The following is a 13,433-nucleotide window of genomic DNA, read 5'->3' on the forward strand; positions in this document are numbered from 1 at the left end:
GAAAATCAAAAAGAAGCAGCCCTGATTTCTTTGGTAGAATATGAAATTGATAATGCTGCGAAATCCTTTTAAGTGAATCCGATTTGGATTTGGCGCCTATGAAATCACACAAACAAAAAACTACCGTGTATTCCAAATTTTTTTTATTAATACGTCGGTTTCAAAAACCCTCCGTGAAAGAAGGATAAACTGGCAATATGTTGACCTAGTATTTGGGGTTAAGTTTGTGATTGAAACAAAAAAATAAATTCCATATATACATACATACATATACGGTGCTTATACAAAAGTGAGATATACATCGATTGGGACAGTTTGTTATAATAAATTTGTTAATTCAATTTTAAAATTTAAATACTCCGTATGAATGTTAATAAATAAAAATAATAGGACATAGGACATACAATACAATTATTTTAAAAGGAAAAAATATTAAATACATAGTTCTGTGACTTTAATAAATTTCGAGTAATACTTATAAATATCATTCTTTTCGGGACTTTGATAAACTAATACAGTTATTATCATTTCGTGACTTGGTGAACTATTTAAAATATAAAGAGAAAGGTCCCAAAAAAATTGATTATATCTTATTCACATGGTAGTTGAGTATGCAAATTGATGATTTTTGCTAAATGATTCTATATACAATACAATATAAACATATACAAATACCCTATATGAATATCAATATAATACATATGATAAGTTTTAACTTTTAACTAACAATCTAAATTAACATAAAAATTGGACACATATTTAACTAAATTAGTCACCAAATTTATATGTTAAAAAAAATATTTTGAATGTTCATAATTAACAAGTTATTTACCAATAATTAATTACGATAAACAAAATACTCTAAATCCATAAGCATTAAGGCCGGTGATCATCGAATATAAATGAGCAATAAGAATATATAACCGTTAAGCCTAATTATATGCTCATCCAATATATGATCATTGGCATTAAGATCACCTGAATAAGCCTTAAGGTCATCATCTCCAATATGAACATGAACGATCATATACCTGATAATAATGTATATTTATCACATTGCTTGCATAGAGATCATATGCCCGATAAGCTTTATGTTAGATCATCCAATGATCATCGACATTAACATCGTCCAATAAGCCTTAAGCTCGATCTCCTAATGAAAGAACACCAACATTCATGTAGTCGTTAAATGAACTGAGCTTCTAGTCGGTATCCCCTTACCTAACTTGTACATGTTTCGGTGTAGGGTACATTGTGGTCGTGAGTTCGAGCCTCGCTCAGTTCACCCACTTAATTTATCTCGTCCGTCAAGCATTATGGTCCTTCAATACCTATAATTGGTGTCCAATAAACATTAATATTGTACAATACCCTTAAACTTTTTGGATAAGCCTTAAGTTCATCCAATATCCCGGATAAGCCTTAAGGTCATCCAATGATCATCATCAACCTTAAGAATTCCCGATAAGCCTTTAGCTTTTCCAATGACAGATCATCAGTACTAATTAATATCCCTAACCGTATGGTTGTCATATATGACTAATGATGACTAATGATCCTCCAAGTCTTACAATCTTTCAATGCCATATAACATTTTCGGTAAGTTGTAATTTCGTCTGTTAAGCATTATAGTTGTTTGATAAGTTTAAGATCGTCTAAGTGAGCCAATATACACGTACGAGACCGTTAACCTTATCCGGTCACACTTATGATCACCTGTTAAGTCTTAAAGTACTATTTCGGTAACTTTAAGTATGTCGTGTCCAATAACTTGTTACCTTGTATAGTAACCCTTATATGTTCTATTTTATACGGCCTCCGTCCCATCTTAAGTCTTCACATTTCCATTTTGAGATGTCTCATTTCAAGAGTCCACTTGAATTTTAACCAATGAAAATGGGTTATTGAAGAGAGAGACGATTTCTTATTGGTGGAGAATGGAGTTAGTGAGATTTTGTAAAACTGTTTGGAAAAAGTAAGTTGACATTTTTAGTGGGACGAAGGGAGTAATAATTTTAATTTTAAAAATTATAATTATAATTATTTAATTATAAATAATTATAATTATATCAAACTTTATTTAGCATACAATTATATATAGTTTATAATTAATATTTTATAATAATGATAATTATTATTATTATTACTCCGTACTAACTAAATTATATCTAATAATCTAATAATTATTTAAATTTACATTGGAATCTTATCAGATATAATAAGATAATTGCAGACTTTAGAAATTTACATTCATCGTTATTTTTAGGTCCTCGGCGAATTGACTAGTAACCTAACTACGCAATTTGAAATCTTCCATAATTCTTACGCGATTTGATTTGCTACCAGGTTAATTTCATTCTCTGCTTTGTTTATCGAATTTTATACTTGATCTGATTTGTGTTTTGAGCACTGCATAATGTATTTTAGAATTGCTAAAGTTATTTTCCTATTCGATTACTCCCTTTTTTCTATGATTCTTGTGTATCACTGATATGGTTTTTCCAGAATTGCTACTGATTCGAAGAAGAACCTTCAACACGATCAAGATCTCAGAATTAAGAATGAGAAGTGAAATTAGTGTCGAAATTGACTTTTATTGATAGTCAAACTAGTTACAGAGAATGAGAAACGAAGTACATAAGTACATTTGAATTCATAAGCTAACCCCTCTAACCACTCAACTAAGTATTTATACACTAACCATGCTAACTGACTATCTCCTGCATACTTTTTTTTTCTTCACCTGAACTACTTAATTCTTTGCCAATAGAAACATCTAGAGATGACCCAATCATGTAGATACTATCAAAAATTGTTATTATTGATATAGTCCACCATTTAATCGCTTACTGCACCAAGTTTTAAAAGTTTTCAGTGGTTCAAGTCTTAGCCTAATTATAGACCAGAATGTGATAATCCTTTCTCTTGTTCCTCTTAGTTTCTATCATAGCACCTTGACATAATTTAACTCTTTCAAAAGAACCATGTTTCCCTAATACTAACCCTCTTGCTTCCATTGTTACCAGGTATTCATATGCGAATTGACTAGTAACCTACATACGCAATTTGCAATCATCCATAATTCTTACGTGACTTGATTTGTTACCAGGTTAATTTCGTTCTCTGCTTTGTTTATAAAATTTTATACTTGATCTGATTTTTGTTTGAGCGCTTCATAATGTATCCAGAATTGCTAAACTTTTTTGCCTATTCGATTATCTATTTTTTCTATGATTCTTGTGTTTGACTTGAAACTTGTTTCATTAAACTATTGATGATGTAAATGATTGTTTATGGAACTAATTGAACATGGATTTTTGATCACATAATAGAACATGTATTATTGAATGATAAAATTGCACCGTTGGTCCCTGATGTTTGCATTAAATAGCATGGATAACCTTTATCTATTATTTTGGTGTCGTTGACTCTAATCTATTGTTTTTATCACTGATGACCCTCTATTAACTTCTATTAGTTTAGATTCCATTAAGTTAGGTCAGGTGCGTGCCACGTGAGGGCAAAATCGTCCAGCCCAATTAAGTAAATTAGTTCAGTTTATTTTTGTATGACCACATTTCATTGTATTTCAATTAAGTAAACCATCGTGTGGTAGCATGAACTGTTTCATCGACTAGTAAACCCTACGCAGATTAATGTTGTTGACTAGGTTTGTTGACTATATTTATGTTTAGTCAAAAGAAGTCAACAAAAGTTAAAACAAGTCACAACAAGTCAAAACAGGTTTATGGTGTACTTAGGTGAAAACATGTCAAAACAGTTATTGCTATATGGTAGTATAAAATAGGGATATTGGTAAAGACATGTCAAAACAGGTCAACTTTGGTATATGGTATAAAATGGGTAACATAACACTTATGGTCATGCATATAAAAAAAGGTCAATGGACGATTTTTCCCTCACGTGGCACGCACCTTGAAATGTCCCGTTCTTATTGATTAAAAACGTTCCATATTAATTGATTTCGTTGCGAGGTTTTGACCTCTATATGAGACGTTTTTCAAAGACTGCATTCATTTTTAAAACAAACCATAACCTTTATTTCATAAATAAAGGTTTAAAAAGCTTTACGTAGATTATCAAATAATGATAATCTAGAATATCTTGTTTACACACGACCATTACATAATGGTTTACAATACAAATATGTTACATCGAAATCAGTTTCTTGAATGCAGTTTTTACACAATATCATACAAACATGGACTCCAAATCTTGTCCTTATTTTAGTATGCAACAGCGGAAGCTCTTAATATTCACCTGAGAATAAACATGCTTTAAACGTCAACAAAAATGTTGGTGAGTTATAGGTTTAACCTATATATATCAAATCGTAACAATAGACCACAAGATTTCATATTTCAATACACATCCCATACATAGAGATAAAAATCATTCATATGGTGAACACCTGGTAACCGACATTAACAAGATGCATATATAAGAATATCCCCATCATTCCGGGACACCCTTCGGATATGATATAAATTTCGAAGTACTAAAGCATCCGGTACTTTGGATGGGACTTGTTGGGCCCAATAGATCTATCTTTAGGATTCGCGTCAATTAGGGTGTCTGTTCCCTTATTCTTAGATTACCAGACTTAATAAAAAGGGGCATATTCGATTTCGATAATTCAACCATAGAATGTAGTTTCACGTACTTGTGTCTATTTTGTAAATCATTTATAAAACCTGCATGTATTCTCATCCCAAAAATATTAGATTTTAAAAGTGGGACTATAACTCACTTTCACAGATTTTTACTTCGTCGGGAAGTAAGACTTGGCCACTGTTGATTCACGAACCTATAACAATATATACATATATATTAAAGTATGTTCAAAATATATTTACAACACTTTTAATATATTTTGATGTTTTAAGTTTATTAAGCCAGCTGTCCTCATTAGTAACCTACAACTAGTTGTCCACAGTTAGATGTACAGAAATAAATCGATAAATATTATCTTGAATCAATCCACGACCCAGTGTATACGTATCTCAGTATTGATCACAACTCAAACTATATATATTTTGGAATCAACCTCAACCCTGTATAGCTAACTCCAACATTCACATATAGAGTGTCTATGGTTGTTCCGAAATATATATAGATGTGTCGACATGATAGGTCGAAACATTGTATACGTTTCTATGGTATCTCAAGATTACATAATATACAATACAAGTTGATTAAGTTATGGTTGGAATAGATTTGTTACCAATTTTCACGTAGCTAAAATGAGAAAAATTATCCAATCTTGTTTTACCCATAACTTCTTCATTTTAAATCCGTTTTGAGTGAATCAAATTGCTATGGTTTCATATTGAACTCTATTTTATGAATCTAAACAGAAAAGGTATAGGTTTATAGTCGGAAAAATAAGTTACAAGTCGTTTTTGTAAAGGTAGTCATTTCAGTCGAAAGAACGACGTCTAGATGACCATTTTAGAAAACATACTTCCACTTTGAGTTTAACCATAATTTTTGGATATAGTTTCATGTTCATAATAAAAATTATTTTCTTAGAATAACAACTTTTAAATCAAAGTTTATCATAGTTTTTAATTAACTAACCCAAAACAGCCCGCGGTGTTACTACGACGGCGTAAATCCGGTTTTACGGTGTTTTTCGTGTCTCCAGGTTTTAAATCATTAAGTTAGCATATCATATAGATATAGAACATGTGTTTAGTTGATTTTAAAAGTCAAGTTAGAAGGATTAACTTTTGTTTGCGAACAAGTTTAGAATTAACTAAACTATGTTCTAGTGATTACAAGTTTAAACCTTCGAATAAGATATCTTTATATGTATGAATCGAATGATGTTATGAACATCATTACTACCTTAATTTCCTTGGATAAACCTACTGGAAAAGAGAAAAATGGATCTAGCTTCAACGGATCCTTGTATGGCTCGAAGTTCTTGAAGCAGAATCATGACACGAAAACAAGTTCAAGTAAGATCATCACTTGAAATAAGATTGTTATAGTTATAGAAATTGAACCAAAGTTTGAATATGATTATTACCTTGTATTAGAATGATAACCTACTGTAAGAAACAAAGATTTCTTGAGGTTGGATGATCACCTTACAAGATTGGAAGTGAGCTAGCAAACTTGAAAGTATTCTTGATTTTATGTAACTAGAACTTGTAGAATATATGAAGAACACTTAGAACTTGAAGATAGAACTTGAGAGAGATCAATTAGATGAAGAAAATTGAAGAATAAAAGTGTTTGTAGGTGTTTTTGGTCGTTGGTGTATGGATTAGATATAAAGGATATGTAATTTTGTTTTCATGTAAATAAGTCATGAATGATTACTCATATTTTTGTAATTTTATGAGATATTTCATGCTAGTTGCCAAATGATGGTTCCCACATGTGTTAGGTGACTCACATGGGCTGCTAAGAGCTGATCATTGGAGTGTATATACCAATAGTACATACATCTAAAAGCTGTGTATTGTACGAGTACGAATACGGGTGCATACGAGTAGAATTGTTGATGAAACTGAACGAGGATGTAATTGTAAGCATTTTTGTTAAGTAGAAGTATTTTGATAAGTGTCTTGAAGTCTTTCAAAAGTGTATGAATACATATTAAAACACTACATGTATATACATTTTAACTGAGTCGTTAAGTCATCGTTAGTCGTTACATGTAAATGTTGTTTTGAAACCATTAGGTTAACGATCTTGTTAAATGTTGTTAACCCAATGTTTATAATATCAAAAGAGATTTTAAATTATTATATTATCATGATATTATGATGTACGAATATCTCTTAATATGATATATATACATTAAATGTCTTTACAACGATAATCGTTACATATATGTCTCGTTTAAAAATCATTAAGTTAGTAGTCTTGTTTTTACATATGTAGTTCATTGTTAATATACATAATGATATATTTACTTATCATAGTATCATGTTAACTATATATATATCCATATATATGTCATCATATAGTTTTTACAAGTTTTAACGTTCGTGAATCACCGGTCAACTTGGGTGGTCAATTGTCTATATGAAACATATTTCAATTAATCAAGTCTTAACAAGTTTGATTGCTTAACATGTTGGAAACATTTAATCATGTAAATATCAATCTCAATTAATATATATAAACATGGAAAAGTTCGGGTCACTACAGTACCTACCCGTTAAATAAATTTCGTCCCGAAATTTTAAGCTGTTGAAGGTGTTGACGAATCTTCTGGAAATAGATGCGGGTATTTCTTCTTCATCTGATCTTCACGCTCCCAGGTGAACTCGGGTCCTCTACGAGCATTCCATCGAACCTTAACAATTGGTATCTTGTTTTGCTTAAGTCTTTTAACCTCACGATCCATTATTTCGACGGGTTCTTCGATGAATTGAAGTTTTTCGTTGATTTGGATTTCATCTAACGGAATAGTGAGATCTTCTTTAGCAAAACATTTCTTCAAATTCGAGACGTGGAAAGTGTTATGTACAGCCGCGAGTTGTTGAGGTAACTCTAGTCGGTAAGCTACTGGTCCGACACGATCAATAATCTTGAATGGTCCAATATACCTTGGATTTAATTTCCCTCGTTTACCAAATCGAACAACGCCTTTCCAAGGTGCAACTTTAAGCATGACCATCTCTCCAATTTCAAATTCTATATCTTTTCTTTTAATGTCAGCGTAGCTCTTTTGTCGACTTTGGGCGGTTTTCAACCGTTGTTGAATTTGGATGATCTTCTCGGTAGTTTCTTGTATAATCTCCGGACCCGTAATCTGTCTATCCCCCACTTCACTCCAACAAATCGGAGACCTGCACTTTCTACCATAAAGTGCTTCAAACGGCGCCATCTCAATGCTTGAATGGTAGCTGTTGTTGTAGGAAAATTCTGCTAACGGTAGATGTCGATCCCAACTGTTTCTGAAATCAATAACACATGCTCGTAGCATGTCTTCAAGCGTTTGTATCGTCCTTTCGCTCTGCCCATCAGTTTGTGGATGATAGGCAGTACTCATGTCTAGACGAGTTCCTAATGCTTGCTGTAATGTCTGCCAGAATCTTGAAATAAATCTGCCATCCCTATCAGAGATAATAGAGATTGGTATTCCATGTCTGGAGATGACTTCCTTCAAATACAGTCGTGCTAACTTCTCCATCTTGTCATCTTCTCTTATTGGCAGGAAGTGTGCTGATTTGGTGAGACGATCAACTATTACCCAAATAGTATCAAAACCACTTGCAGTCCTTGGCAATTTAGTGATGAAATCCATGGTAATGTTTTCCCATTTCCATTCCGGGATTTCGGGTTGTTGAAGTAGACCTGATGGTTTCTGATGCTCAGCTTTGACCTTAGAACACGTCAAACATTCTCCTACGTATTTAGCAACATCGGCTTTCATACCCGGCCACCAAAAATGTTTCTTGAGATCCTTGTACATCTTCCCCGTTCCAGGATGTATTGAGTATCTGGTTTTATGAGCTTCTCTAAGTACCATTTCTCTCATATCTCCAAATTTTGGTACCCAAATCCTTTCAGCCCTATACCGGGTTCCGTCTTCCCGAATATTAAGATGCTTCTCCGATCCTTTGGGTATATCATCCTTTAAATTTCCCTCTTTTAAAACTCCTTGTTGCGCCTCCTTTATTTGAGTAGTAAGGTTATTATGAATCATTATATTCATAGATTTTACTCGAATGGGTTCTCTGTCCTTCCTGCTCAAGGCATCGGCTACCACATTTGCCTTCCCCGGGTGGTAACGAATCTCAAAGTCGTAATCATTCAATAATTCAATCCACCTACGCTGCCTCATATTCAATTGTTTCTGATTAAATATGTGTTGAAGACTTTTGTGGTCGGTATATATAATACTTTTGACCCCATATAAGTAGTGCCTCCAAGCCTTTAATGCAAAAACAACCGCTCCTAATTCCAAATCATGCGTCGTATAATTTTGTTCGTGAATCTTCAATTGTCTAGACGCATAAGCAATCACCTTCGTTCATTGCATTAATACACAACCGAGACCTTTCTTTGATGCGTCACAATAAATCACAAAATCATCATTCCCTTCAGGCAATGACAATATAGGTGCCGTAGTTAGCTTTTTCTTCAATAACTGAAACGCTTTCTCTTGTTCATCATTCCATTCAAATTTCTTCCCTTTATGCGTTAATGCAGTCAAGGGTTTTGCTATTCTGGAAAAGTCTTGGATGAACCTTCTGTAGTAACCAGCTAGCCCTAAAAACTGGCGTATGTGTTTCGGAGTTTTCGGGGTTTCCCACTTTTCAACAGTTTCTATCTTTGCCGGATCCACCTTAATACCTTCTTTGTTCACTATGTGACCGAGAAATTGAACTTCTTCCAACCAAAATGCACACTTTGAAAACTTAGCGTACAATTCTTCCTTCCTCAATACTTCTAACACCTTTCTCAAATGTTCACCCTGTTCTTGGTCATTCTTTGAGTAAATAAGTATGTCATCAATGAAAACAATGACAAACTTGTCAAGGTATGGTCCACACACTCGGTTCATAAGGTCCATGAACACAGATGGTGCATTAGTTAAACCAAACGGCATGACCATAAACTCATAATGACCGTAACGTGTTCTGAAAGCAGTCTTTGGAATATCATCTTCTTTCACCCGCATTTGATGATACCCGGAACGTAAGTCAATCTTTGAATAAACAGACGAGCCTTGTAGTTGATCAAATAAGTCGTCGATTCTCGGTAGTGGGTAGCGGTTCTTGATGGTAAGTTTGTTCAACTCTCGGTAGTCGATACACAACCTGAATGTACCATCTTTCTTCTTGACAAACAAAACAGGAGCTCCCCACGGTGATGTGCTTGGTCGAATGAAACCACGCTCTAAAAGTTCTTGTAATTGGCTTTGCAGTTCTTTCATCTCGCTGGGTGCGAGTCTATAAGGAGCACGAGCTATTGGTGGTACAAGATCTATTTGAAATTCAACGGATCGATGTGGGGGTAATCCCGGTAATTCTTTCGGAAATACATCGGGAAATTCTTTTGCAATGGGAACATCATTGATGCTCTTTTCTTCAGTTTGTACTTTCTCGACGTGTGCTAGAAAAGCATAGCAACCTTTTCTTATTAGTTTTTGTGCCTTCAAATTACTAATAAGATGTAGCTTCGTGTTGCCCTTTTCTCCGTACACCATGAAGGGTTTTCCTTTTTCTCGTATAATGCGAATTGCATTTTTGTAACAAACGATCTCTGCTTTCACTTCTTTCAACCAGTCCATACCGATTATCACATCAAAACTCCCTAACTCTACTGGTATCAAATCAATCTTAAATGTTTCGCTAACCAGTTTAATTTCTCGATTCCGACATATATTATCTGCTGAAATTAATTTACCATTTGCTAATTCGAGTAAAAATTTACTATTCAAATGCGTCAATGGACAACTTAATTTAGCACAAAAATCTCTACTCATATAGCTTCTATCCGCACCCGAATCAAATAAAACGTAAGCAGATTTATTGTCAATAAGAAACGTACCCGTAACAAGCTCCGGGTCTTCCTGTGCCTCTGCCGCATTAATATTGAAAACTCTTCCACGGCCTTGTCCATTCGTGTTCTCCTGGTTCGGGCAATTTCTAATAATGTGGCCCGGTTTTCCACATTTATAACAAACTACATTGGCATAACTTGCTCCGACACTACTTGCTCCGCCATTACTCGTTCCGACACCATTTGTTCCTTTCGTTCTGTTAACCCCTGGTCCGTAGACCTCACACTTCGCCGCGCTATGACCATTTCTTTTACACTTGTTGCAAAATATAGTGCAGAACCCCGAGTGATACTTTTCACACCTTTGGCATAGCTGCTTCTGATTGTTGTTGTTGTTGCGGTTGTTATTGTTGTTGGGATGATTGTTGTAGTTGCTGTTGTTGTTGTTGTTGTTGTTGTTGGGCAGTTTGTTGTAGTTGCGATTGATGTTGCGATTGTTGGGATAATTATTGCGATTATTATTGTAATTGCTGTTGTTATTGTATTAGTGATTCTTATCACCGTTTTCCTCCCACTTTCTTTTGACTTGCTTCACATTGGCCTCTTCAGCCGTCTGTTCTTTAATTCTTTCCTCAATCTGGTTCACTAGTTTGTGAGCCATTCTACATGCCTGTTGTATGGAGGCGGGCTCGTGTGAACTTATATCTTCTTGGATTCTTTCCGGTAATCCTTTCACAAACGCGTCGATCTTCTCTTCCTCATCTTCGAATGCTCCCGGACACAATAGGCACAATTCTGTGAATCGTCTTTCGTACGTGGTAATATCAAATCCTTGGGTTCGTAACCCTCTAAGTTCTGTCTTGAGCTTATTGACCTCGGTTCTGGGACGGTACTTCTCGTTCATCAAGTGCTTGAATGCTGACCACGGTAGTGCGTACGCATCGTCTTGTCCCACTTGCTCTAGATAGGTATTCCACCATGTTAACGCAGAACCTGTGAAGGTATGCGTAGCGTACTTTACTTTGTCCTCTTCAGTACACTTACTTATGGCAAACACCGATTCGACCTTCTCGGTCCACCGTTTCAATTCGATCGGTCCTTCGGTTCCATCAAATTCCAAAGGTTTGCAGGCAGTGAATTCTTTGTAGGTGCATCCTACACGATTTCCTGTACTGCTAGATCCAAGGTTATTGTTGGTATGTAGTGCAGCCTGTACTGCGGCTATGTTTGAAGCTAGAAAAGTACGGAATTCCTCTTCATTCATATTCACGGTGTGTCGAGTAGTCGGTGCCATTTCCTTCAAAATAGTCAAATGGAACAAGTTAATCATACAGAATATTAAGAGTAGTTAATAGTATTTTGTAGCATAATATGAACTCATTTATAAAAGCTTTTTCTTCATATTAGCGTTTTATAAGTTTAAATTCGGGTAGTACCTACCCGTTAAGTTCATACTTAGTAGCTAATATACAATTCAACTACTACAATTCTTATATGAAAAACTGATTATAATAATATTTCGCTTTCAAACTTTTATACAATATTTTACAAACTTACAATACCGCTTATTTTACATAAAGCATGAAATATAGCACACAATAACTTTGATACAAGATAGTTGTGAAGATAATTCGAGCTAGTACACAAGTCGTTCAGCAAAGGCAATAAAGACACGTAATTCATACGTCCAGAAACAAGTCATGCATTCTGGTTTTACTAGGACTACTTCCCATCCTTGGTCTTGTGGAACATAACCGTTATGGCCGTTGATAAGACAGCGTGTTGTAATGTCGTCAAAGGGACGAGGGTTACGTAATGTCCAACAGTCCCGTAACAATCTAAAAACCTCATTTCTTACCCCAATTACCGACTCCGTCACTTGTGGGAACGTTTTGTTTAATAGTTGTAGCCTGATGTTCTTGTTCTCACTTTGGTGAGAAGCGAACATTACTAATCCATAAGCATAACATGCTTCTTTATGTTGCATGTTAGCCGCTTTTTCTAAATTACGAAGTCCAATATTCGGATATATTGAGTCAAAATAATTTCTTAACCCATTGCGTAAAATAGCATTTGGGTATATGCGTCAAAGTAAACACATCGTAACTTATGGATTTCCCAATGTGATATCCCCCATCTTTCGAACGAAAGCCTTTTATAAACCAAGGCATTCTTGGAACGTTCTTCGAATGTCTTACAAACTGATCTCGCCTTAAATAGTTGTGCCGAAGAATTCTGACCGACTCTAGACAAGATTTCATCAATCATGTCTCCGGGTAGGTCTCTTAAAATATTGGGTTGTCTATCCATTTTGTGTTTTTATACTGTAAAATAGACAAGAGTTAGATTCATAATAAAAAAAAATACTTATTAATACAAGCAATTTTTACATATATCATAAAGCATAAGCACACTATATTACTTATATTACACCACACGAATACAACTATCTTATTCCGACTTGCTTGTTTCTTCTTCTTCGGTTTTGGTTCGTTTTGCCAAGTTTCTAGGGATATATGATGTTCCCCTAATACGAGCCGTCGTTATCCACATTGGTTTAGAAAAACCTGGTGGTTTAGAGGTTCCCGGGTCATTGTTACAACTTAAGGACTTCGGGGGTTGACGATACATATAAAGTTCATCGGGGTTGGAATTAGATTTCTCTATTTTTATGCCCTTTCCCTTATTATTTTCTTTTGCCTTTTTAAATTCAGTTGGGGTAATTTCTATAACATCATCGGAATTCTCGTCGGAATCCGATTCATTGGAGAATTGGTAATCCTCCCAATATTTTGCTTCCTTGGCGGAAACACCATTGACCATAATTAACCTTGGTCGGTTGGTTGAGGATTTTCTTTTACTTAACCGTTTTATTATTTCCCCCACCGGTTCTATTTCTTCATCCGGTTCCGATTCTTCTTCCGGTTCCGATTCTTCTT

The sequence above is a fragment of the Rutidosis leptorrhynchoides genome, chromosome 2 (assembly GCF_046630445.1).
Source record: "Rutidosis leptorrhynchoides isolate AG116_Rl617_1_P2 chromosome 2, CSIRO_AGI_Rlap_v1, whole genome shotgun sequence".
NCBI lineage: Eukaryota > Viridiplantae > Streptophyta > Magnoliopsida > Asterales > Asteraceae > Rutidosis > Rutidosis leptorrhynchoides.